This window comes from Haliotis cracherodii, unplaced genomic scaffold (assembly GCF_022045235.1).
Source record: "Haliotis cracherodii isolate W230 unplaced genomic scaffold, xgHalCrac1.p SCAF_4, whole genome shotgun sequence".
Taxonomy (NCBI): Eukaryota; Metazoa; Mollusca; class Gastropoda; order Lepetellida; family Haliotidae; genus Haliotis; species Haliotis cracherodii.
In genome coordinates, this window is record NW_027266297.1 from 71,495,654 (window position 1) to 71,521,933 (window position 26,280).

At 40.3% G+C, this 26,280-nt stretch overlaps 1 protein-coding gene across 4 annotated transcripts in view; it reads left to right on the forward strand.

The window, feature by feature from the left end:
* Window positions 1-26,280, forward strand: part of LOC139480324 (neuronal calcium sensor 2-like) — a 237,514-nt gene that overhangs the window by 124,071 nt on the left and 87,163 nt on the right. For 2 of the 4 annotated variants that reach the window (XM_071263379.1, XM_071263378.1), the window contains exon 2: window positions 10,749-11,031. The gene's annotated coding sequence lies outside the window, so the exon portion shown is untranslated. Of the gene's footprint in view, window positions 1-10,748; window positions 11,032-12,513; window positions 12,687-13,232; window positions 13,312-26,280 lie in introns of those variants that run through there. The other 2 variants (XM_071263380.1, XM_071263381.1) reach the window with 2 other exon arrangements.

Sequence of the window (26,280 nt, forward strand, 5' to 3'; positions counted from 1 at the left end):
ATGTTGGTGAGGAGACATCGGTCTGTATGTCCCCACTCAGGTGTACAGGGAGATGTCGGTGAGGAGACATCAGTCTGTATGTCCCCACTCAGGTGTACAGGGAGATGTCGGTGAGGAGACAGGAGTCTGTATGTGACCACTCAGGTGTACAGGGAGATGTCGGTGAAGAGACATCGGTCTGTATGTCCCAACTCAGGTGTACAGGGAGATGTCGGTGAGGAGACATCAGTCTGTTTGTCCCCACTCAGGTGTACAGGGAGATGTCGGTGAAGAGACATCGGTCTGTATGTCCTCACTCAGGTGTACAGGGAGATGTCGGTGAAGAAACATCAGTCTGTATGTCCTCACTCAGGTGTACAGGGAGATGTTGGTGAGTAGACAGGGTCTGTATGTCCCCACTCAGGTGTACAGGGAGATGTCGGTGAAGAAACATCAGTCTGTATGTCCTCACTCAGGTGTACAGGGAGATGTCGGTGAAGAAACATCAGTCTGTATGTCCTCACTCAGGTGTACAGGGAGATGTCGGTGAAGAAACATCAGTCTGTATGTCCTCACTCAGGTGTACAGGGAGATGTCGGTGAGGAGACATTGGTCTGTATGTCCTCACTCAGGTGTACAGGGAGATGTCGGTGAGGAGACATCAGTCTGTATGTCCCCACTCAGGTGTACAGGGAGATGTCGGTAAGGAGACATCGGTCTGTATGTGACCACTCAGGTGTACAGGGAGATGTCAGTGAGTAGACATCGGTCTGTATGTCCCCACTCAGGTGTATGGGGAGACAGGAGTCTGTATGTGACCACTCTGATGTGTATATAGACAGGGTCTGTATGTGACCACTCAGTTGTGTATATAAACAGGGTCTGTATGTGACCACTCAGTTGTGTATATAAACAGGGTCTGTATGTCACCACTCAGTTGTGTATATAAACAGGGTCTGTATGTGACCACTCAGTTGTGTATATAAACAGGGTCTGTATGTGACCACTCAGTTGTGTATATAGACAGGGTCTGTATGTGACCACTCAGTTGTGTATATAAACAGGGTCTGTATGTCACCACTCAGTTGTGTATATAAACAGGGTCTGTATGTCACCACTTAGTTGTGTATATAAACAGGGTCTGTATGTGACCACTCAGTTGTGTATATAAACAGGGTCTGTATGTGACCACTCAGTTGTGTATATAAACAGGGTCTGTATGTCACCACTCAGTTGTGTATATAAACAGGGTCTGTATGTCACCACTTAGATGTGTATATAAACAGGGTCTGTATGTCACCACTCAGTTGTGTATATAAACAGGGTCTGTATGTCACCACTCAGATGTGTGTATAAACAGGGTCTGTATGTCACCACTCAGATGTGTGTATAGACAGGGTCTGTATGTCACCACTCAGTTGTGTGGAGGAGATTGGTGCCCATATTTAATCACTTTATAATAGCCATGTGATCATTGTACAATCTATTATTTGCAACACAAGTGTTTTATGTGGAATGTAATTAAACTAATACATATGGAAGGTCTTGTTACTTCCCCAGTGTGGTATCACTGTTTCTCCCAAAGGAGTTGATATATTTAACATTAAAAAAACATCAAAGCACAGGGATCATTTTCCACACACTTGAGTTGTTCGATGCCTGATCAAGTTACTGTGAATCTGTTTATATTGTAACCCGGGATGTTATAACAGGTATATTGGGATGCGGGATATACTCCTCAGCTGTTTTTACCGTAACTGCTTCAGTACATAACCGGCTATGTCAACAGCACATGAAAAATGACGACTTTCAAATAGGATCCGCAAGCTTTATCTTTTCCTTAGGGAAACTCCTTTCAAATTCTGACAGACATTTTTTACTGGAACAATTAATTGTCAGGATTTATGCTCAATAATTAAGTGAATCATGTGACAGGCCCTTTATCTTTGATGTTGTGTGGCGAGTAAATTTCAGACAAGCCTGTTTGTGGCTGCTGAAGCATTCAGGTTTTGGCCTCTCTCGGTCGTCTGTGCTTCTCTGCTGCAGATACAGGGCTCTTAGATCCTGGTTGTAGATGTATGCAGATGTATTGCTCAAGAGTAACTCATTGTCTTTTTTGTTTTTAAATATTTATTTTCAGCCTTCTAACAAAATTGGTTGTAGATCCATTCCTAAAATAATATACAGCTCTTGAAGATGTAAACTTCCAAGTAAGAGAAAGTATACATTTCAAAGTAAGATTTGACCAACACGTTACAAATATTACTTTGGTGAATACAGTCGCTGAAGCACTGCAAACTTTAGGTACCAAATGCTGCTATGATACCTGTATCAAATACATCACCATCAAATAACCATTTCTTGTTTGTTTTAATATACGCCACCATCAAACATGGGTGTATATTTTCGTTTTCCCCAGCAGATTATCAGCCTCTATTCCCCAGCAGATTACCAGCCTCTAGTTTACTGAATACTTATGTTCAAGAGTATTGGGGCATTGCGGTTGTCCGACTCCGATGTCATGTCGCACCATTGATCGTATTGATGCCACCTGTTTTGGACACATCCCTGTGAGGCTTAGAATGAAAGATGCTTTTGCAGGAGCATGTGTCATAATAACTGCAGGGCATGCTGGATATCTTATATGTTATCATGATATTGCAGCGTGTTTGATAATGTTGATACTTTATTCTTATTGCATATGGGTCACAATCAATATGCATTTACAAATTGATAGATGAAATAAAAGTTGTTTTTGTTTGTTTGTGTTTTTGATTTGTGGGGTGGGAGAGACAAAGTGTTCTGTAAGTATAGATTTGTTGGCTAAAAGCAGTGCACAAATTCTGCTTGCTGGGACAATAGGAAACTACATGTGCAGGAACATCTACACTTTATACATGACCTGCTCTGGGTTATTATCGTGGGACACCTCCCACCCTGCAGCCTGTCTCTTCTTAATAATACAAATATAAACCAAGGATGTTGGTCATAATCTCAATGTCAATGTTGATCTTGTTCATGGTTCTGTAGTGCTTGATGGTACAGATGTGAGTGTCAGCCAGGCCAAGTGACATGTCAAATTGGCACAGCCTCGGGTTTTCAAGGGAAGGCTCTATAAACAACCACTGCAAGTTTTTGTGCAGTGTGTTGAAAAGCACAACCGCCCTGCAGAGTCCTTTGCTTGGACGAAGTCAGCTGGCCTGAAAAGTGCAATGGAAGACATTCTGTTTGCTGCTCACGACCATTCACTTCCTACTCAAAACTGTCAATGTGAGCATCAAAGTGTAAATATAAAATGTAGATTATACAAAGAATTTAATGAGACTGTCCAACACATTGTCAGTGGATGCCAAGCACAGTATATTAAGCGATGATTGCGTGGCTCTATCCTTTTATCCACAGAAGGCTGTAGTGTTGGGGAGTCTTCACAATTTCTCGTAAAGTTCTGGGTGGGTTCAACTAGGCAGCGCTTCCCGGGAGAAGTCCCATTTGCTGTCTGGGCTGCACGTAGAGAGGGCAAGGGCCCTAAGCTGATGATGAGCCTAACCAGCATGACCACCCAGACCCTCTTTGTCCCATTTATTTATTCTATCCTGTAATTATGATAATGCATTTATAAAATGCTTGACTCACAACTTGAATAGATGCTCAGCATTGCTACACGGTGAAATTACGCTGGTCCATGGATCAGTGTACACTGGAATTTCATTCTCAGCTTCCTGGGGAGTATACAACCCAAGCTGCCAATAAGGCATGAGAAGGTGAACAATTAGAGGGCGAAGACTAGAAGGTGAAAAATCACATGACCGAACGGCAGACTGATCCAAAAGATACTCTGAATCTACTGTATTAATGAATGCAATTATTATCATGTCTGTGTAAACACAGATCACGAAGCTTTCATTGTCTACCTTCACCCAGCCCAATATTACAAGATTCTCTACTGGCCAGGACTGACCAGCCCGGATTTCCTGTATTGCAGCACCAAAATCAGAAAACACTGAGTGTTGATGCAGTGTAATTATTATTGATAGGCAGACTCCTGTCTGATATCAGCGCCCAACACGCCACGAAAAGTTAGTCACCTCTTCTATACTGCCAGAGCAGTGCTGCTATTGTTTTACCTGCCTGGCAGCATCAGTCAACAGCACTATCAGCCAATCAATCGCCAGCTTGAGTCAATGAGTCTCTTGGTTCAAGTTCCTCGGTTGTGCCAACACCTAACAGTGGTCTTGATTGCTATCGCTTCTTACCATGTCAATTTCATAATGGGATTTCCTAAATCTATCTATTACTGGTCTAGACCCGCACACTTACCATCTGTCAGGGATTTCGTATGTTCAAGTTACCTTAACAGAGGCAGCTTCATCAAGTATGAATGGCTCACGAAAAAGTTCGGTTTTTAAGCAATCAGGTAGAATGTTGAAGTGTTTATTATCTTTTTTAAGAATATTTCAATGCATTGTGGGAATGACAATTGGTCCAGTGGATTAAGGGACCAATCATATATTAGTTCCTGGTATTCCTGGGATTTTAAACTAGTGTCCAAAAGTGTGGGACCATTTTATGCAGATGCTGCCGAAATACTTCTGTTTCTCCCTCCTCTTAAAGCAGTTTATCTGAAGGAAGTTTGCAAGCAGACAAATACATTTCTTGTATGAGTGCTTTATTCAATATTTTTCAGGGATTTCTCTGTTCACTTATAGAATAAATTAAGATGTTATAAAGCCTATGGAGTCCATCTTCAGCCCAATTAAGCACTGATATGCTATATGTCATTTAATAAATAGAAAGGAATTTTAAGTTGTATGCTTCTGAACAAGTGTGGACCAATAAGAACAGGAGACATGGGTGGCCCAGTCACCTAAGGAGCGGCAATCCGCTGTGCAGAGTTGTTTCCCTTCGGCACGCCAGAAATATATAATTGTGAGTTCGAATCCTGGTTTGCCCCGATTATTTTTCTAGGTTTGTCAGCACCATACCCGTGCTTGTGGGTTTCACCAAAGTGTGAACCTGCATCAGTTGGGGCTTTCCTCCCATATCTCTCTCACTCAATGAGAATTAACATGATGATGGTTATGTTTGACATTGAGTACAGTTCTGAGCCACATATGGTATCTGATGTACAATGCAAGGAACATTATTAAGTCAGCTATGACAGCCACAGTGCTCTGAGTAACACAGCAAGTTCACCACACAGCCTCTGAATCAAGTCCATGCATCAGATACTGCAGACCATGAATGATGGGCGGCGCACTGATGACACAGTCCTACGTCCTTGCCCTTCCAGACGGTCCTTGTTGTGATTGCACAATCCTACGTCCTTGCCCTTCCAGACGGTCCTCGTTGTGAGTACACAATCCTACGTCCTTGCCCTTCCAGAAGGTCCTCGTTGTGAGTACTCAATCCTATGTCCTTGCCCTTCCAGAAGGTCCTCGTTGTGAGTACTCAATCCTACGTCCTTGCCCTTCCAGAAGGTCCTCGTTGTGAGTACACAATCCTACGTCCTTGCCCTTCCAGAAGGTCCTCGTTGTGAGTACTCAATCCTATGTCCTTGCCCTTCCAGAAGGTCCTTGTTGTGATTGCACAATCCTACGTCCTTGCCCTTCCAGAAGGTCCTCTTTGTGAGTACACAATCCTACGTCCTTGCCCTTCGAGAAGGTCCTCGTTGTGAGTACTCAATCCTACGTCCTTGCCCTTCCAGAAGGTCATTGTTGTGAGTACACAATCCTACATCCTTGCCCTTCCAGACGGTCCTTGTTGTGATTGCACAATCCTACGTCCTTGCCCTTCCAGAAGGTCCTTGTTGTGAGTAGACAATCCTACGTCCTTGCCCTTCCAGAAGGTCCTCGTTGTGAGTACACAATCCTACGTCCTTGCCCTTCCAGAAGGTCCTCGTTGTGAGTACTCAATCCTACATCCTTGCCCGTCCAGAAGGTCCTCGTTGTGAGTACATAACCCTAGTGACGTTAAGCTGGCACACTATGAAGTATTAAACTGAGATTCTTTGGAAGCATTAAACCCAACTCACTTCATTAATTCCTGACCTTGTGTTGTTGAAACATATTTGGCCATTCAGTCTGGGAAGATCATTGATACATGGTAAGTTGACTCTTATATTGCTACTGAAGAAACTGCTTTGAAGAGAGACTGGCACTTGAGAAGGGTTTCAGACAATAACCCAGTGTGTACCCTCCAAGCCCTGATGTGAAAGATAGAGACCAATCTCTGGAGTGTCATACGATGCGTGTCAAAATTAACATAAAAAATATCTTTAAACCTGAAATTAACAATGTTACAAAAATATGTGTAATTCAGGTGTTTCATGTACCACACAAAGCACTTAAAAGGAAATGAAAGAATACAAAATGTTTATTCACAAAATACAGCTCATGCAACTTTAAACACATATACATGTTTCGCACATGTTGCCATTGGTTGATGCAGCTGAATAATGTTCCTGTGTTCAGAGTGCGAAGTAAGTAGTAGCTACTTGATCACTCCTACATGAATTGATTACCAGCTTACGTAATGACCAATATTTGGACCAATACCACTCAGTACTTGGAGAATGTGCGCCAGTCAGTGTTATCCTGCAGCAGTGAATACCAGACGTGAGAGAGGCTGCTTTGACTATGAGACTATATTAATATACATTTTGATGCAGGGACCAGTAAATCTAAATGTTTAGATATATGAAGGCTCTAGTTTTCATGAATAAAGTAGAATAATGGCTGAGCTGGTGGTGAAGTATAAAGCAGAATTTACTGTTTGTTTCAATGTCTGCAGTGGTCCTTGATCCATGTCTACTGAGTCAGTCGTGAGCCGAGTAGAATGTTGTGCTCATGTCTACTGTGTCAGTCGTGACCCCAGTAGACTGTTATACTCATGTCTACTGAGTCAGTCGTGACCCCAGTAGACTGTTGTACTCCTGTCTACTGAGTCAGTCATGACCCCAGTAGACTGTTGTACTCCTGTCTACTGAGTCAATCGTGACCCCAGTAGACTGTTGTACTACTGTCTACAGAAACAATTGTGACTACAGTAGATTATTGTACTCATGTCTACTGAATCAGTTGTGACCAAAGAAAACTGTTGTACTCCTGTCTACTGAGTCAGTTGTGACCACAGTAGACTGTTGTACTCCTGTCTACCGAGACAATTACGACTACAGTAGACTGTTGAACTCTGTCTACAGAAACAATTGTGACCCCAGTAGACTGTTGTACTCCTGTCTACAGAAACAATTGTGATTCTGGTAGACTGTTGTACTGTCTACTGAAAGTGTCATGATGCCAGTAGACTGTTGAACTCCTGTCTACTGAGTCGGTTGTGATCCCAGTAGACTGTTGTACTCCTGTCTACTGAGTCAGTTGTGACCCCAGTAGACTGTTGTACTCCTGTCTACAGAAACAATTGTGACTACAGTAGACTGTTGTACTCCTGTCTACTGAGACAATTACGACTACAGTAGACTGTTGTACTCCTGTCTACTCAAACAATTGTGACCCCAGTAGACTGTTGTACTCCTGTCTACAGAGACAATTGTGATCCCGGTAGACTGTTGTACTGTCTACTGAAACTGTCATGATACCAGTAGACTGTTGTACTCCTGTCTACTGAGTCGGTTGTGATCCCAGTAGACTGTTGTACTCATGTCTACTGAGTCAGTTGTGACTCCAGTAGATGTTGTACTCCTGTCTACTGAAACTGTCATGATGGCAGTGGACTGTTGTATTCCTGTCTACTGAAACTGCCATGATGCCAGTAGACTGGTGCACTCCTGTCTACTGAAACTGTCATGATGCCAGTAGACTGTTGTATTCCTGTCTACTGAAACTGTCATGATGGCAGTGGACTGTTGTATTCCTGTCTACTGAAACTGCCATGATGCCAGTAGACTGGTGCACTCCTGTCTACTGAAACTGTCATGATGCCAGTAGACTGTTGTACTCCTGTCTACGGAAACTGTCATGATGCCAGTAGACTGTTGTACTCCTGTCTACTGAAACTGTCATGATTCCAGTAGACTGTTGTACCCCTGTCTACTGAAACTGTCATGATGCCAGTAGACTGTTGTACTCCTGTCTACTGAAACTGTCATGATGCCAGTAGACTGTTGTACCCCTGTACATTGCCATTCAAGAGAGCTTTGATAACATCAGGACGTAACATGTCTCCTGTGTACAATCAATGCTCATTACTATTTCTCTGGGGAGCAGACGCTACAACCATCTGTGCAGACGTCCAATATGCCCTTGAATCTGGAATTAATTTGATTTCCCAACATTTATTGCTTTGTACAAAGTGACTGCAAAGCAAACATGTCAGTGTTACTGTAATAGGCGAGGAGATGGCACTCACAGGGTCTTGTATGTTGCCAGAGACTTGAATCCTGACATCCTGACCTCTAATTAGAGATGGTCCTGATCATGTTTCAAGTACTACACCTGTATATTCTTATCCATTAACAAGCAAGGCCATAGCTGTGTATACCCAGTAATGAATAAAATAATGACTTGAATATTCTCTGTTTCATCCATGAATAATCATGCCCCGTGATAAACATGCCTTTTAAGAATAACTTACATTTTGTCAGTATATAATCCATTCTAGTCTTATGACAATGTCATGACTAAGTCTTTGAAAGACATTTAGAAGTGATACACACAAGGCAGAGGTATGGCTGTCTACCGTATTTTCTTGAGTATAGTGCGCACTTTTTTTCGAAAAAACACAGCTGTGTAGAAGGGGGTGCGCATTATACACGAATTATGAGTTTGGATGTTTTTTTCCCCATGGAAAGACATTACCGTGAGCACGAAACACCGGAAATACCATGTCAACAAATAATTATGTAATTACACTGTCTGTCTATAAAAAGTGTTCTTTGTATCTCTGGACTTATGTTTGTAACTTACTTCATTGATTTTATTCAAAATTCCTTATAATATTGTTTTTATTAATTTCGGCGAAATCGTGTGTGAAGCGATCGTAAGATCGCACAACTCACCGTTATTAACAGCAACCATGGTCAGAATACCGCTATTGACGCCTTGAAACGAACTTTAGTTGACAGAGAATGGATACATATATCATAAATGACATACTTTGACTCGTTAAAAGTCATATTTGTTTTTGTTTGACGATTCTATGTCAACATGAAATTCTCGCGCTCACGTGATCATGTGCGCGTGAACCTTGACGGTGACTGGTCAGACATGTTCCATGTAAAAAATAATACCCGGCAATAGCGATCAGCTGCTTCCCTTGGGGTTATTATTATTTTAAATATGTTTAGTAAAGGCTGCATATAATTAAGAAAATAATGGAAAATATTATTCCTGATAAATAAAATAGTTTCAGATACAATTGTTGACAATCCTTGCATTAAAATTCCTATAAAGTTATATCATTGGGTGTGTCTTGACCGAATCACCGGTCGATTCCAAGAAAACGTGTGTACAGCTGATTGCTGTTTCCGGCTTAGTTTACGAGAAAATACACAAGGTAATCTTAATCCCTAGACATAAAATAATGCCCAGCAGAACAATAAATACTATTTAAACGGTAAATAAACATGTCTGGTGATTTTTTATCTCAAATTTCGAATTTGTACTGACGAAGTTTCTCAGCAGCCGTTCGTTTGCCGGACTTCGCTGAAAGGGTACGGTGTACAAAAATTTCTGCGCATAATATTCAAATTTCTTTTTTTCCAAAATATTGAACCCGCTAGAGGGGGGTGCGCATTATACATGGGTGCGCACTATACTCAAGAAAATACGGTACTTCTTTATAACGAGGAACACCACGTTTGGGAGTATATACTTACTTCATCAGGTGTAAGGAGTAAGTGTATACTCCGAAGCGTGGCCTTCCTCATAATAAAGAAGTAGACATCCATAAATTCTCTTTGTAGTATCATGATATTTCCACTTTTCTTACATTAGCAATGTGTGCTCACAGTAACATTGTGTGCTCACAGTAACATTGTGTGCTCACAGTAACATTGTGTTCTCATAGTAACATTGTGTGCTTACAGTAACATTGTGTGCTCACAGTAACATTGTGTGCTCACAGTTACATTGTGTGCTTACAGTAACATTGTGTGCTTACAGTAACATTGTGTGCTCACAGTAACATTGTGTGCTTACAGTAACATTGTGTTCTCACAGTAACATTGTGTGCTTACAGTAACATTGTGTGCTCACAGTAACATTGTGTTCTCACAGTAACATTGTGTGCTTACAGTTACATTGTTTGCTCACAGTAACATTGTGTTCTCACAGTAACATTGTGTGCTTACAGTTACATTGTGTGCTCACAGTAACATTGTGTGCTTACAGTAACATTGTGTGCTCACAGTAACATTGTGTTCTCACAGTAACATTGTGTGCTTACAGTTACATTGTGTGCTCACAGTAACATTGTGTGCTCACCGTAACATTGTGTTCTCACAGTAACATTGTGTGCTTACAGTTACATTGTGTGCTTACAGTAACATTGTGTTCTCACAGTAACATTGTGTGCTTACAGTTACATTGTGTCCTCACTGTAACATTGTGTGCTCACAGTAACATTGTGTTCTCACAGTAACATTGTGTGCTTACAGTTACATTGTTTGCTCACAGTAACATTGTGTGCTTACAGTAACATTGTGTGCTCACAGTAACACTGTGTCCTCACAATAACAGTGTCTTCATCATTACTGGAGTGACATTCATTCATTGAAGCATGACAGAAGTTAACATGAACCCGATCTGTTCCAGGTACTCTCTGCCGCTCCCTGCTACCGACCGACTAGCCACTGACTGAAGCCTGCCTCCACACTCGATCCATCGTGTCTCTTGTTATAGCTGTGAGCACGCTCAGTGACAGTGGAGGAGGGTGAGCTTGTCTACCTGCACACTGCCTCCACCTTGGCCTAATGTTTTGACAGTCTGTTGACGTGGGTTTGGATACGTACACAGACAGCCAGGGAAGACGAAGGGAGGCAGGCACCCGGATTAATACATTGGTGGATGTGGTGAGACGCTCAGCAACACCTAATTGGTGAGTTGGTATTTATGTCATACTTTAGCTGTCACAGCATCTGTGTGTGTTGTATTGTCCATGTGTGTCATGTACAGCTATGTGATATGAGATGTATATCACAGCTTGGATAACTCACAGTGGGATGATTAGGGGTGGAATGCCTTGTACTAACTGTCAGTTATATAGTCATATGACCTTGTAGGCTACAGGCTGGTTATCCAAGTTGACTGGTACTAAGGAGCTTAGCATCTTGTTTGAAGTTTATTTGCATTCAACTGAATCATTAGATAGGAAAACTCTCTGAGGCACATGCTGTTTGTGTGTGATTCCGTGGAGGCAGGTGGAGGTGTCAGTCAGTTTGATTGGATAATGTTGTTAGTTTCTTCACAAAGTAAATTGTATGTGCAATCTCCCTTAATGGAGGAGTGCTTTGGAGAGGTAATAACAGAGGCAGTTATCTACTCATAATCACGATATGCTGTACATTTTTACCTTGGACAGAAATTAGGGGCAATGCCTGAAATCATTATGTGTAACTGGTGAGTCCGGTTTTTGATAACTCCGGTATTGACCCAGCTGTCCATTAGCACTTATCCTCCAACCAGTCACATTACGTCTCCCACCAGCATGTTATATAACTTCTCAGCATTTTTTCTTACAGAAAACACAGTCCATCATTTATTTTCATGGCTGTCAGTGCTGGGGGTCCTTTAGAATAGAAACATTGTTTGTGTTATGTACATTATGTGTGAAATCTATGTATTAAGACATGGCTCTTTATGGGGTTGACATTTCTGTGGTCTTTGTGGCACGGTGTTGCTATTTGTTAAAGTTAATTACCTGACATTACATGCATGGTGCCTTCTGTTAGTATGAAGGATCTATGTTGTCTCACAGTTTGACTGGGATGTGTCGTTGAGAGGGCAGTGGAGCTAGTATTGACTTGTGTGTTCGTACAAATCCCTTCGTGATGTGGTAATGCAGGTTTCTATTTCTGCTGTTATTTCAAACTTCCTCAACTGTCTCCATGGTTAAGTTCAAATGATTAAGTATCACAAAGTGGAACATTTCATATTTCATTTGTTATATGGGAAAGGAGTTAGAATCTATATGATCTTAACGGATGCAAGCTCCATAAATTGCCATTCATTCATGTTGTTTTGGTACATTAAACATACGTTTGTGATCCTCAAATATACAGGAAGATCTTGAGTGATGTATGCCAGTTTGATTTGTCAGTGCTGACTGAGGTTCAACAAGTGTTCTAATCACATACACCCCTAATTAGCGGATGGATCAATAAGTTTGTGACATAACCAGGTGTGTTGGGAACTGATGGGCCCATCAGCAGTCCCACAGCGTGGTTTGACGAGACCCCATTCGCTGGTAGCAGAACCGGTTTTAGGGTAACCGTCAAGGAGGCTACTTTACAGTTCTCACATGGAGTAAATGTTTATTGTCAATGGATCTCATGGTTGATCGACCACAGTTTCTCTAAAGCATTAAGCTGGATGCAGGGGGTGATCTCCAGCAAAGACATTGCATGTGAGCTAGCGCACACGAGACATCACACATACACCCATCTGACTTAAACTGTGTGACATATGCATGTCGGAGGCTATCGCTTAGACACTGACTAACTCGGCTGACAATTTTATCCAGTTTGCGTGAAGGTATGTAAAAGTTTGCATAAATATTATGTGATCCTTTTGACGTTAAACTCATATCAACAGTGCTGCTTATCAGCAGGAACATTCAAAGTGTAATATGAGAATGATTGAGGAAGAAATATTTATTTAAACAAATATTTTTTATTTGAAAAATATCTTAAAATATATTTACCAGAATTTAGAGCTAAATAAAATCATTTACTAATTTAGAGCATGAAGGCTGACATTTCACAAACTGGCATGTGAGTTCCCATGACACTCAGGTAGCAATGAAGTCTAAAAATGACTTGTCTTAGAGTGTGATAAAAATATCTGTGTGAGAAATTTCCTCTTTGACGGAACTCCTCAAAAAGTAGGTGTGGGTTTCAAGTGGGTGTTACCTCAATATTTGGAGTGAGAAAGTGGAAATGTATAACAAGGTCCACCTTCAGGATCAGGGTATATGACGAGGACCGGCGACTGGCGCAACAAGCAGCTTGTTTGATAAAGGTGTGTTGTTAAGCTGAGCGCTGTACTCATTAGCTGTGAGGGAGGGTGTTGCACGCTGCATTGTTTTCTCACAGAATCTGCACTGGGGGAAGCGACCAAGCAGGGAAGGTTAACACTTTTTGTGCTAGAAGTGGTGGAGGTCAGTTTATAACAGTTTTTATGTACAAGGAGCGTCTGAATTGCGCTGAACTTTATTTACACTCAAGTCATTTGTAGCAACATGAGAGGTACATTTCAAGGATTGATTATACAAACATGTATGTACATAAAACAGTGTTTAAAATACCTGCCTCACAGTCTGAGATGGTCTATTTTGATGACGGATGGTCAGTTTTGAAAAAGTTGCTTGCCGGATGGTCAGGGGTAAAGGTACTAAGTTGGCAATCCACCAGTTTAGTGTTATATTCTGAGAACTACCATTAAACAGTACTATTCTTATGTTTATCCTTTGTTACTTGTGTTCGTTTGCCCAGAAAATTCTGGACTGGCAATATTTTATCTGGCCTGGTAACTTTGCAAAGTTGCTAGTCCGCTTGTCTGATTGAAATTTTGGGGAACTCTTTCCCTGACATGGTTATTTGAGGAAACCAGCAGGTTAACTCTTTCACTGACATGGTTAATTTTGGTAACTGACTGGTTAACTCTTTCACTGACATGGTTAATTTTGGTAACTGACTGGTTAACTCTTTCACTGACATGGTTATTTGAGGTAACTGACTGGTTAACTCTTTCACTGACATGGTTATTTGAGGTAACTGACTGGTTAACTCTTTCACTGACATGGTTAATTTTGGTAACTGACTGGTTAACTCTTTCACTGACATGGTTAATTTTGGTAACTGACTGGTTAACACTTTCACTCACATTGTTAATTGAGGTAACTGACTGGTTAACTCTTTCAATGACATGGTTATATTTGAGGAAACCAGCAGGTTAACTCTTTCACTGTCATGGTTATTTGAGGTAACTAACTGGTTAACTCTATCATGGAACTGTTCTAGGTGAACAATACCTTCCAAATGACGTGCTGGTTTTCTTGGGGAATTAGTCAGCAAAGAGCCAGAGTCACAGGAGACTAATCACAATTTTATTTACAAGAACAATTAACAATTTACAATATACTTAGAAATAACTGAGGGTGCCACAGAGAGTCGGTACACACTCTGGGCTGTGGGAGAGAGGTCTGCTTGGTAAGAGAGTCAAACCCCTTCTCTCCTAGAACTTGGCTACAGTATGTATTTAATGAAAGTTTGAACAATAGAAAGGAATGTGATTGGTTGATACACGATTGGTTGTGTCCTATGCTAAATGGATGGCTGGACAGAGGGGAATACTAAATCCTGTTTATCCTGTTGGACTGGCACTAATCTTGTTGACATATTTACTGGATGCTTTGAAAGAGATTAGGGTGTCACTATAGATGAGCTTGTATGGGGGCTAATCCTTAATGCACTATAGACGAGCTTGTATGGGGGCTAATCCTTAATGAGTCTTAATTGAAGTAATGTTATTCTAATATACCCCGGTAGGTGATGACAGATATACTTAAATAAATATCCTTTGTCTGGGAGAATATCCTTTGTCTGGGAGATGGGATCTTGATACCTTAGGCTAGCAGCCATCTAAAAAGCTATAACTGAAACTACTGATATTTTATATATGCATTTTACTTGATGATAATTATTACTTGCTAAACTATAATTATATGAAATGGTGTATAAATATTACACCATGATAACTCATAAAAGCACTTGATGTAGATCTAATTATTATAAGATAACTTAGTATAAATGTTGTACCATGATAACTTCCCCTCCGTCTGAAAAAGTTTGGACCCCAAACGTGTAAAAATTAAAATAATTATGGCTTAGATGGACAATGTATTAAGTTAAACTGGTAGTATAGTAAATAACAATTATTATAGCGTTTCTTTGATATAAGGAAACATGATATAAAAATGCTGTCATCAGGGAATCTGGATGTGGAGCTGGCTTGTCTTGGCACTCTGTACTGGTAGTTTTATGGGTGATGTAGGAGGCCTTGAGTTCCACATCCTGGATTGGGGTTGTAAGATAGTAGGCTGTGTCCATGGAGGTTTTACATGGAAACAAAGAAAAGAGAGTTAGCATGTTCAAATAATATGTCATATATAAATACTTCCTCAGTTTGTCTGTATTAACTAGAAAATAAAACAAATATGATAATTATGATGTAAAAGATCAGTACATAATTATTACTAAACGGTGTCATGGCCAGGAAGAATGTATTGGCGGCAAATTACAAAAGTATATCATGAGAAAAATAGTAATATCCTTCTATTTTTGGATACAATCATTAGACGAATTATATATACATATATGTGCATGTGCATATAACAAGTGCATCGATTTATTACACTAATACGGTATACAAAAGGTGTTAGAAAGGTGTATATCCTTTTTAGAATTCTTTGTTAGTTTTCGTAACTATTTGGTTTGCCTTTTCTTTGTTTTGGTTCATTTCGGTTGTTAAGTTTGCTTTATTTCAATTTGGTTTGTTTCGCTTTGATTTTCGTTCGGTTCAATGTGATAGGGTTTGGTTTATTTTGCTTCGGTACGGTTTGCTTCGCTTCGGTATGGTTTGGGTTCGATTCGCAGTATGGTTTGCTTCGCTTCGGTACGGTTTGGGTTCGATTCGCAGTATGGTTTGCTTCGCTTCGGTGCGGTTTGGGTTTCGATTCGCAGTACGGTTTGCTTCGCTTCGGTGCGGTTTGGGTTTCGATTCGCAGTAAGGTTTGCTTCGCTTCGGTGCGGTTTGGGTTTCGATTCGCAGTATGGTTTGCTTCGCTTCGGTGCGGTTTGGGTTTCGATTCGCAGTACGGTTTGCTTCGCTTCGGTGCGGTTTGGGTTTCGATTCGCAGTAAGGTTTGCTTCGCTTCGGTGCGGTTTGGGTTTCGATTCGCAGTATGGTTTGCTTTGTGTCATTTCACTTCGCTTTTGAGATTGGTTGATCAGGTCAATGCTCAAAATTTGCTGTGATACAAATAACTCAGATGATCAGGCTGATGCCATTTGTTCTCAACTGGCAACCCATAGTGAAAAGACTGGACACAAGTAAACATAACAAGATACAGCTAATAGTTGTTTCGTGATTTGCACCGTTTATTCAGGAGATTTTGTATTTTGATCAAGAATATGTTCAATTGGCATTGTTCGGTATGTACGGCGAGTTGATCCTGGTATGGTCCATGGGGACTAATGTCTGTGAGTGAAATACGGTAGTAAAAGGTGTTGATGTTTCCAAAGTCTTCATGTGGAAAAATAACCCTTTTGGATTTATAAATTGGTGCTTCCTCTGGATCATATCGAGGATTATCTTCTAGACAGGACCAATTACGGAGATCCTTCCAGCTATCATCAAGGTAGCGCTGTATGAGGTGGGGAGGAACACTTTCAAAATAGCATGTGAATTGATCAGGATTTTCTTTATATGAGACCTTGACATAGCAGTCTCCTTGAATAATTTCAATGCCCAGAACTCTTTCTATTTTATGATCGACTTTTCGTAGGTGTTTTGGAAAAAACGGATATGGTTTGACATCTAATTCTATGCATGGTTTGGTGGACATGGTTTGGTGGACATTCCCTGACATTGAATTACCTGACAGAACATTGACTGATTTATTGTCTTGTGCTGAATCCTTTTTGTCGAAAAACTTATGATTCTTCAGTGGACGTTTTCGTCGTTTTCCTGACATACTTCTTTTGAGGTGAAATTCTCTCCTAATGGAGTCTGGAATGCTGCTGCAATACTCCCATGTGTTTCCTCTTTCTGGATCCTTCCATTTCACTCTGTAGTAGATTTTGCTATTTGCTCTCTTAGAACTAACAATTGAGTGGATGTCCTCTGGATTGAAAACCTGAGGGATATCCTTGGTTTGATTACCTGATGTTGGACTTGGAGGTTGTACCTGGCTGTCGTCGGGTTGTTTTCTGGATTTGGGCTGGTGATGCTTACTATTCACTCCTCTTTTCCCTTTGTTTACCTTTTCATTTACCTTGGTTGGAGCACTAGGACCTGGTGTGGCATGATTTTCCTTCATTGTTGCCGTGGGACTGGTAGGTTTTTCTGTTGTACTTGGAACAGGGTTTTTCTTCTTTGTTGGGGTCTTTTGCTTCGGACTCTTGTTGCTGGAAGTACCTGCCTTTGTTTTGGAATTGACCTTCTTACCTTTCTGTTGTGGAGGTGACTGATCAGTAGCCTGGTAAGTTGAACTTGTTGATGGGGAATTGTTGCTGTCAGACTGTGAATCACTGACTGGTTCCTCATTGTCATCCATGACTCCTGAATCTATGTTACTAGTGTCATTGAGGTATGGTTCTGGAGGATACTGTGGACGATCAGCAGGATCAAAATATGGCTTCAGACGGTTGGCATGGACCAGTGGTTTGTGTATTTTGTCGTCAGAACTTCGGCGTAGTTTGTAGGTATAATTTGGACCTGTATGGACGATATAATAGCTACCATACCACTTTTTGGTTAATTTGTTGGAAAGGCCTTTTTCAACTTTTTGACAGTAAAGCCAAACTCTTTGACCTGGGGCGAATTCTGGTTCTTTAGCCTTTCTATTATATTGTTCTGAATACACCTCCTTAGCCCGAGCAGTGTTTTCAGCTGCGATTGTTCTAGTGATTTCAAGCTCCTCAAGCAAATTGGAAAGATAACTTTTGTTATTGTGGCCTAAATTTTCTTTTGGAATTAATGCTACATCTTGTGGAGCTCTCATTTCCCGGCCGAAAAGCATAACATATGGGGATTTTTGAGTTGATGAATTTGGAGCCATCCGATAGGCCATCATGATGCCAGGAATGAAACGGGGCCAATCATTTTGAGACTTGTTACAATAGGCTCTTAGTGATTGATTGATGTAAGAGTTGAGCCTTTCTACACAGCTGTTTGTTTGAGGATGGTATGGGCTGGTATGGGTAAATTTAATTGCCAAAAGTTCACAAATTGCTTTGATAAGTTTTGACATGAAGTTCTGACCTCTGTCTGAAATTAAGGTCCGTGGTGCGCCATACCGACAAAATATTTCTCTGACGAGAACATCTGCTACTTCTTTGGCTTCTTGGGTCCGAAGTGGAAAAGCTTCACACCATCTAGATGATGCATCTGTGATGACCAAAATGTACTTGTACTTATCTGGTGTTGTTGGCAGGGGACCGAGAATGTCAACGTGCCATCGGGTGAAGACCTCTTCTACAGGTAGTGGACGAAGTGGTGCCTTCTTGCCATGGTAGTGCCTCTTGGTCTGTTGACATACCTCACATGTCTGGACATAAGTGGAAATATCGCTGTACATTTTGGGCCAGTAGTACTTAGGTCTCATGGTGTTGTGCATCCTTTCTTTCCCATGGTGGCAACCGCCAAACTCTGAGTCATGATAGGATTGCAGGACTTGATTTCTGAGGGTTCTTGGGACTGCCAGCTGTTTAATGAATTTGTCTGCATGGCCTTTCTGTCTTTGTGGAACGAATCTGTATAGGATGCCTTCATCAATTTCAAAAGTATTGGCTTCGATAAGAATCTTTTGACGATCCTTTTCATTTTGTGGAAGGACATCATCCTCTTTGTAGTCAAAGATTTGGATGAAATCTGGACAAATCCTTTGTAGGTGACGTAAATTTGGATGTTCTTTTATACTTACTTCAACCAATGCGTCTTGGGTAACATCAGCATTTGTAGCATGTAATGCTGCGACAACATTAACTGGTACTGACTGATAATCCTCTTCATATTCAAAGGTGACTGACCAATGTGTTGTCTGTGTGTCTGATTCTAAGTGATTGACAATAGGTGTGCAAATATCCTCAGTCTGAGTTGTCTGTGTGACTTGTGTGGATGAATGGGTGTTTGGCAAGATTGTGGTACTGCTAGTTGATTTGCTTTGCTGAGTTGAAGTTACTGAGAAGACTGTTTTCTCAGCATCTTCTTCTGTCTGATCATTACAGTTAATATTTTCCTCATATTCCCTACGTGAGAGAGCATCGGCATTCCCATTGGCTTTGCCGCTGCGGTGAACAATGTCAAAAGTGTAGGTAGAAAGTTCCAAAGACCATCGCCCTAACCTACCTGTGGCATCCTTGATGGATTTCAGCCATTTCAATGCTATATGATCAGTGTAGACTGTGAATTTGGAATTTGCAAGGTATGGACGAAAGGATCTAATGGCTTCAACTAGAGCTAAGCCTTCCTTTTCTGTAATGCTCCAGTTCTTTTCGCTGCCATGAAGAGCTCTACCACCAAAAGCTATTGGATGTTCATTATTTTTCTCGTCTTTTTGACTCAAAACAAAACCTATGCTCATATCACTGGCATCAGTTGCAAGAAGAAATTCTTTGTCAAAATTTGGATACGCCAGAACAGGCGTATTACTCATAGCATGTTTGAGGGTGTTGAATGCCTGATCACACTCAAGTGACCATTGGAACTTTGGTTTCTTTCCTACTTCTGCCTCTGAATGCTTCTTTAGCAAGGCATTCAGTGGAAGCGCTATGTGAGCGTAATTTTTCACATACTTCCTGTAGAAGTTCGTGAGACCTAAGAAGGAGCGGATCTGCTTTTGTGATTTGGGCACTGGAAAGGTTCTAATTGCTTCAATCTTTTTGTCATCAACTTGAACACCTCCACATGATAAAACATGACCCAGAAAAGAAACTTTGTCCGTTGCAAAATTGCATTTGGATGGCTTTAGTGTCAATTTTGCCTGTTTCAGATAGTAAAATACTTGCTCCAAATGTTGGAGATGCTCTTCAAAGTTTTTGCTGTAAATTATCAAATCATCAATGTAAATCAGCGCAACCTTAAAAAGCAATTTTCTTAGCACTTTGCTCATGAGCTGTTGAAAACAAAGTGGAGAATTTGTCAAACCTTGGGGCAAACGTTTGAATTGATAAAGGCCTTGATGGGTGACGAAAGCAGTTTTATGCTTTGAATCTTCATGTAATGGCACTTGGAAGAAGCCATTAGCAAGGTCTAAAGTTGAGAAGATCTTAGCTTGTGCATTGGCTATGTTATCAACAACATCATCAAAAACTGGAAGAGGCCATGACATTGGTAAAGTGACAGAATTCAACTTTCTGTAGTCACAAACAAATCTAAATGAGCTATCACGTTTCTTGACTAGGATAATGGGAGCTGAATACATAGAAGTAGACTCCTCGATCAAATCATACTTCAGGAAATCATCTATAAGCTCTTCAGTGACTTTTTGGAGATGAGGGGATTGGCGATATGGTCTACACTTAACGGGTGGGTGGTCGCCAGTGTCAATGATATGCTGGTGCATGTCAGTCTTTCCTAAATCTGCAAGACTCGTTGAAAACATGTCTCTATTTTGTCCCAAGAATCTAAGTAGTCTGTGTCGTTGGTCTGGAGTCAGTTGTGTATTGGTCAAATCAAATCCTAATTCTTGTGCAATTTTAACATAATCCCTGGTGTCATTGTCTCTCTTCTCATTGTCGGTGTTAACGGTACTGATGAATGGTTGGTCAGAGCCGATTTCAAAAACAGAGTCTTTGTCAATGTAACTAAATTTGCCTACAACTGTACCCTTGTCAAGAACTTTTTCTTCTTGGGAGGGATTCATAAGCCTAAAGGTAGCAGTTTTGCTTTTCACTTTGGAAAGAGTTCTACCACCTGCTACTTCAGAATGAGCAGTGAGGGAAGCAATGGGTTCAATGAGGATGAGGGAATCCTCTTTGGTCTCTGATAGTCTGACCTTGAAATGAATTTCACTCTGAGGGGGGATGTAAATCTGATCTATTGTTTTTGCTAATCCACTAATCTCTTGTACTGAATTGGCTATGAAATTGATATATTGCCTATCTGAGGTGCTGTTGTTAAGTATCAAGGAATGACAGCTATAATCTAAGACTGCATCATTGTCATCAAGGAAGTTCTCACCTAGTATCACTGCTTCTGGTAGTGTAGGCAGAACATAGAATCTTTGAGAAAATTCCTGATCCTCAATGACAAAATCTAACACAACTGAACCTAACACTTTATGCAATTCGCCGCCAACACCTTTAACCTGTGGAAAGGGTGAGTTTCCAAGAGTAAGGTTTTCAAAAGCTGTGCTCAGAAAAGCAGACGAAATACAAGAAATGGATGCCCCTGTATCTACTAAACAATTTGTTGTTTTTGTGCCAAATTTGGCCTGAATTACACTTTTGGCAAGGGGCGTAACTAAAGACACTGTTGGAATTTCACTTTCGAAGTTACTTTCCATACCAGACTCCATATTTGCCATGACACCTATTAGTATGTACCGTACTAAATTAAAGGAAGACAAGTAATCAACAATGTAGTACTTACAATATTTGAAGACTTTTTCTTCCTTTGTTGGTGTCTTTGGAGGAGTTGGTTGTCTTTAATCCAGTGTTGAGGTCAGAGGTAGATGCAGCTTGCTTGTTATTCCATCAGATGATCACGGTTGGACATGTCCTCCAATGGGTTCTTGTAGTTGGTTGTAGTTAGTTCCTGGACTCCGTGGTTCCGAAAACGATGATTCTCCGCCAAATTATCATGGAACTGTTCTAGGTGAACAATACCTTCCAAATGACGTGCTGGTTTTCTTGGGGAATTAGTCAGCAAAGAGCCAGAGTCACAGGAGACTAATCACAATTTTATTTACAAGAACAATTAACAATTTACAATATACTTAGAAATAACTGAGGGTGCCACAGAGAGTCGGTACACACTCTGGGCTGTGGGAGAGAGGTCTGCTTGGTAAGAGAGTCAAACCCCTTCTCTCCTAGAACTTGGCTACAGTATGTATTTAATGAAAGTTTGAACAATAGAAAGGAATGTGATTGGTTGATACACGATTGGTTGTGTCCTATGCTAAATGGATGGCTGGACAGAGGGGAATACTAAATCCTGTTTATCCTGTTGGACTGGCACTAATCTTGTTGACATATTTACTGGATGCTTTGAAAGAGATTAGGGTGTCACTATAGATGAGCTTGTATGGGGGCTAATCCTTAATGCACTATAGACGAGCTTGTATGGGGGCTAATCCTTAATGAGTCTTAATTGAAGTAATGTTATTCTAATATACCCCGGTAGGTGATGACAGATATACTTAAATAAATATCCTTTGTCTGGGAGAATATCCTTTGTCTGGGAGATGGGATCTTGATACCTTAGGCTAGCAGCCATCTAAAAAGCTATAACTGAAACTACTGATATTTTATATATGCATTTTACTTGATGATAATTATTACTTGCTAAACTATAATTATATGAAATGGTGTATAAATATTACACCATGATAACTCATAAAAGCACTTGATGTAGATCTAATTATTATAAGATAACTTAGTATAAATGTTGTACCATGATAACTCTTTCACTGACATGGTTATTTGAGGTAATTGACTGGTTATCTCTTTCACTGACATGGTTAATATTGGTAACTGACTGATTAACTTTTTCACTGACATGGTTAATTGAGGTAACTGACTGGTTAAGTCTTTCACTGACATGGTTAATTGAGGTAACTGGCAGGTTAACACTTTCACTGACATGGTTTTTTGAGGAAACCAACAGGTTAACTCTTTCACTGACATGGTTAGTTGAAGTAACTGGCATGGTTAATTGAGCTGACAGGTTAACTCCTTCACAGACATGGTTAATTGAGGTAACTGACATGGTTAACTCTTTCACTGACATGGTTATTTGAGGAAATTGACATGGTTAATTATTTTACTTATGTTGGTGTTCAATGTGACTGATATGTAACACATTCTCTGACATAGTTTGAAATATAAGAAATGTTACCATTTGTACAGACAAGGGTGTATGTGATAACTGACAGGTTAACACTTTCTCTGACAGGTGTATATTGAGATAAATGACATGTGAACTTAAACTCACATGTATTCAATGTTTGGGACATGTCAATTCTTTTAATCACATTAGCAATGAGGTAACTGATACTTCATGTTCAACAAGTTGTGTTTTTCTGTTTCAAGGTTGACTTATTAGGTACCGCAAATGTTAACAGGTTGTGCATTCAAATCTTGTGAATTTTATAATCATAGCAAGCATGTTCTGATTGTATTTGACAATTTCAGGAAGAAAAATATTGTTATGGAATGATGTGAATCCTTGTCCCATTGTCAGTCTGTATATGACTCAAAGGTGGTTGAAGGTTGTTTTCCTATGATTATAGTTAGTCCCTCATGGCTGGTGGGTGGTGGAACACACAGCCTTCCAGTTATGGGTGTTCCCTAACTTGTTTTGAGTGGTATATTAATGTATGTGTGTAACAGCAGGGTGAGACAGGTAGACTCAAGTGCACCTTCCATGTTGACAGATGAGACCGTGACCCACTCGGTGCCTCGTGTTGGAGCAAGGTGTGACGACTTGGTTGCAAGGAACAAATCATTGTAATAAAAGCCTGTTGTCTTGTATTAGGCAGTGGGAGATCATAATTTGTCACCTTGCAGAGAATTTAGATTTCAGTGACAATTGTGTGATAACTGTCTTGTGTACAGATTGTCACTAGTGCTAACAGACGAATAATGGAACCTTATCACAGTGAAAATCAAAGTATGAGTGTTTGGAAGGACGTTAAGATGTATTAATTGTTCCCTTCATTTTTGGGGGTTGGGGTGGGGTGGTGCTGTAACCCTAATCTCTCACTCACTCATTTATTTATTCTGTTAAGAAACAGGATAACACATGAGGTTCTTTAGTTTCACAATGAAGTACTGAATTTAATTTAAATAATATATGATCAACATACTAATAATAAGAAGAATATGAATAACAATAATGTTCATAATAATTTTGTAAATATTGAAGTTACACAATATTACAAGTAATGGTTTCTTATGAATTCTTATAATTGTATGCAATGAAAAAGGGTGAATAAAATTTATTAGCCAAACCAAAAACCTTTGACACATTGGATGAGCCCAGAGGCCGAAACCAGCGACTCTTGACTCTCTTTGAAGTCTTTGATGATCCTACATTGGAAATGTTTTTAGGAAATGTGCTGGAAATGTCAGTTAGCCCTTTGAAAGATGCATTAGTCAGCATGTGTGGGGTGTAGGGGGAAGGAGGGGGTGCAGTCATTAAAGAACTATTCAGTGCTCCGTCCATTACTGGCATTTGAAGAAGGTGGTCGGTCGTATCCTTCCCCTCACTGGTTTTACAACTCTTCAGGGCTATGCATTTAGTGGTGCATCAGTTCAATATCTCACCATATCCTCCCAGTTCCTCCAAATCAAACCTTTGACACCAAATTTCCCAACATTAATAAATTCATTTCACAATTTTTTCAAAAACAGCTTTTGAAACTGATTCATTCATACAGAATAATATGAGAGGATTTGAGCAGTCAGAGGTAGAATTTATTGTGGAGTGTTTGTATGGACTTCCGGTGTCCTATAAGTCTTTTGTGAGTGCAAGGAGAGCCTCACTCAGTTCAATGGTTCCTCTGTATTTGTGCATAAACACTGTTGGTGTTATTGTCGTGTGTTGTTGTGGACTTGAGCGTTGTGTCATTATTCAGTCTTCAGCGAGATGTGCCCCATCACTACCAGCCTCTGGTCATGCTAATATCATTGTGAAAGGAATATGCTAAACTTGTGCTTTAGGTGCTTAAACTCAGTCGTTATGCTATTTGAACTGGATTGAGTACCAAAGAGAAATTGATACATTTGTGCACATTGACAGAGATTATGGAAATTTGTTTTTGGCTGACTGATTGACATGCATTCAGGGACTGATTAGTTAGATGGTTGAATGACTTTAATTTTGAATCAATGTATTTCCTGATGGTGTAATACGCAATTGTGAACTCAAGTTTGTACTCTGCATATAGCATTTCACATAGCATGTCGTGTAACACTCTGTACACATGGTCTACATCAAGTGCAGTCTGTCAAGTAAGAATGTTTCATATCTTCAATTGCATCAGTATGTAAATCAACAAACGTTGTAGTTTGGCACAAAAGTTTGTTGCTATATATCATTAATTATTTCTGGAAACCAAACAAGTTTGAGAAACTAGAAGCATAACAACTGACCATGTCGGAGATTGGCGTTACAAGAAATGGAAATATGTTGTTAACTGAACTCTGGAAGCAATGTAGCAAAGCTGTCATATTTTAACTAAAGGGCGATATTTCCTAAATCCATTATACTCCATGATGCAGATTTTAAGATGATCTGTCTGTGTGTGTGCAGGGTAACAGGTGCCCTTCCCCAAGCAGTTAACTCTGCCAGGATTTTTGGAGGCAGTATTTGAAGCACTGGTATCAGTGTTGTGGTCATACTTAATAATGTGGTGTTTATATTCATACTCCAGGAACTAAAGAATATATCACTCTCTCTCACTCACTCACTCACTCACTCACTCACTCACTCACTCTAATCATCCCTCATTAGGTGATTGAAAAATGCTACTTTTATCTCTGTGTTTGTATGTATGTAACAAATTATTTTTCAAAAGTTATTTTGAAAGTTGTACCTCAATTTAACCCTGACATTTTCTTGTTTAGTTCTGTATCTTGGTGTATTGACCAATGAAACAAAAGAACATGACATGAAACTGTTCTCGTGTGAGCAGAATTAAGAAGGTTTTGTCATAAATACTCCCTGAATAATGAACTGTGTCCTTCACAGATGTTCAAGGGCTTTATGATATAGATAGATGAAGAGCAGCTGCCATTAAAGCTGGCTACAAATATAGAACTGAAGTGGGCTCCTGTCATCTCCACTCAGCCGCCATGCCTGAAACTGTGCCGTGTACGGCCACAGAGCATCACACACTCATCCCATGTAATCCACCAGTGTTCAAGAATTGTATTAATCCCCATACAAATGATCAACAAATATATCAGGCTGCCGTAACTCAAACCCCTCATCCATTGCACAGTTATACCTAGTCATCACCAATCAGGACAAGTTAATGACTGACTTGATTGTCGCTCACTTCTGATGTTACTCAGGTGTAAGTAACTCACTGCTTAAAGGAACTGGGGGGCACGGGTGGCCCAGTCGTCTAAGGCGCCGCGATTCGCTGTGCAGGGTTGCGTCCCTTGGACACGCCAGA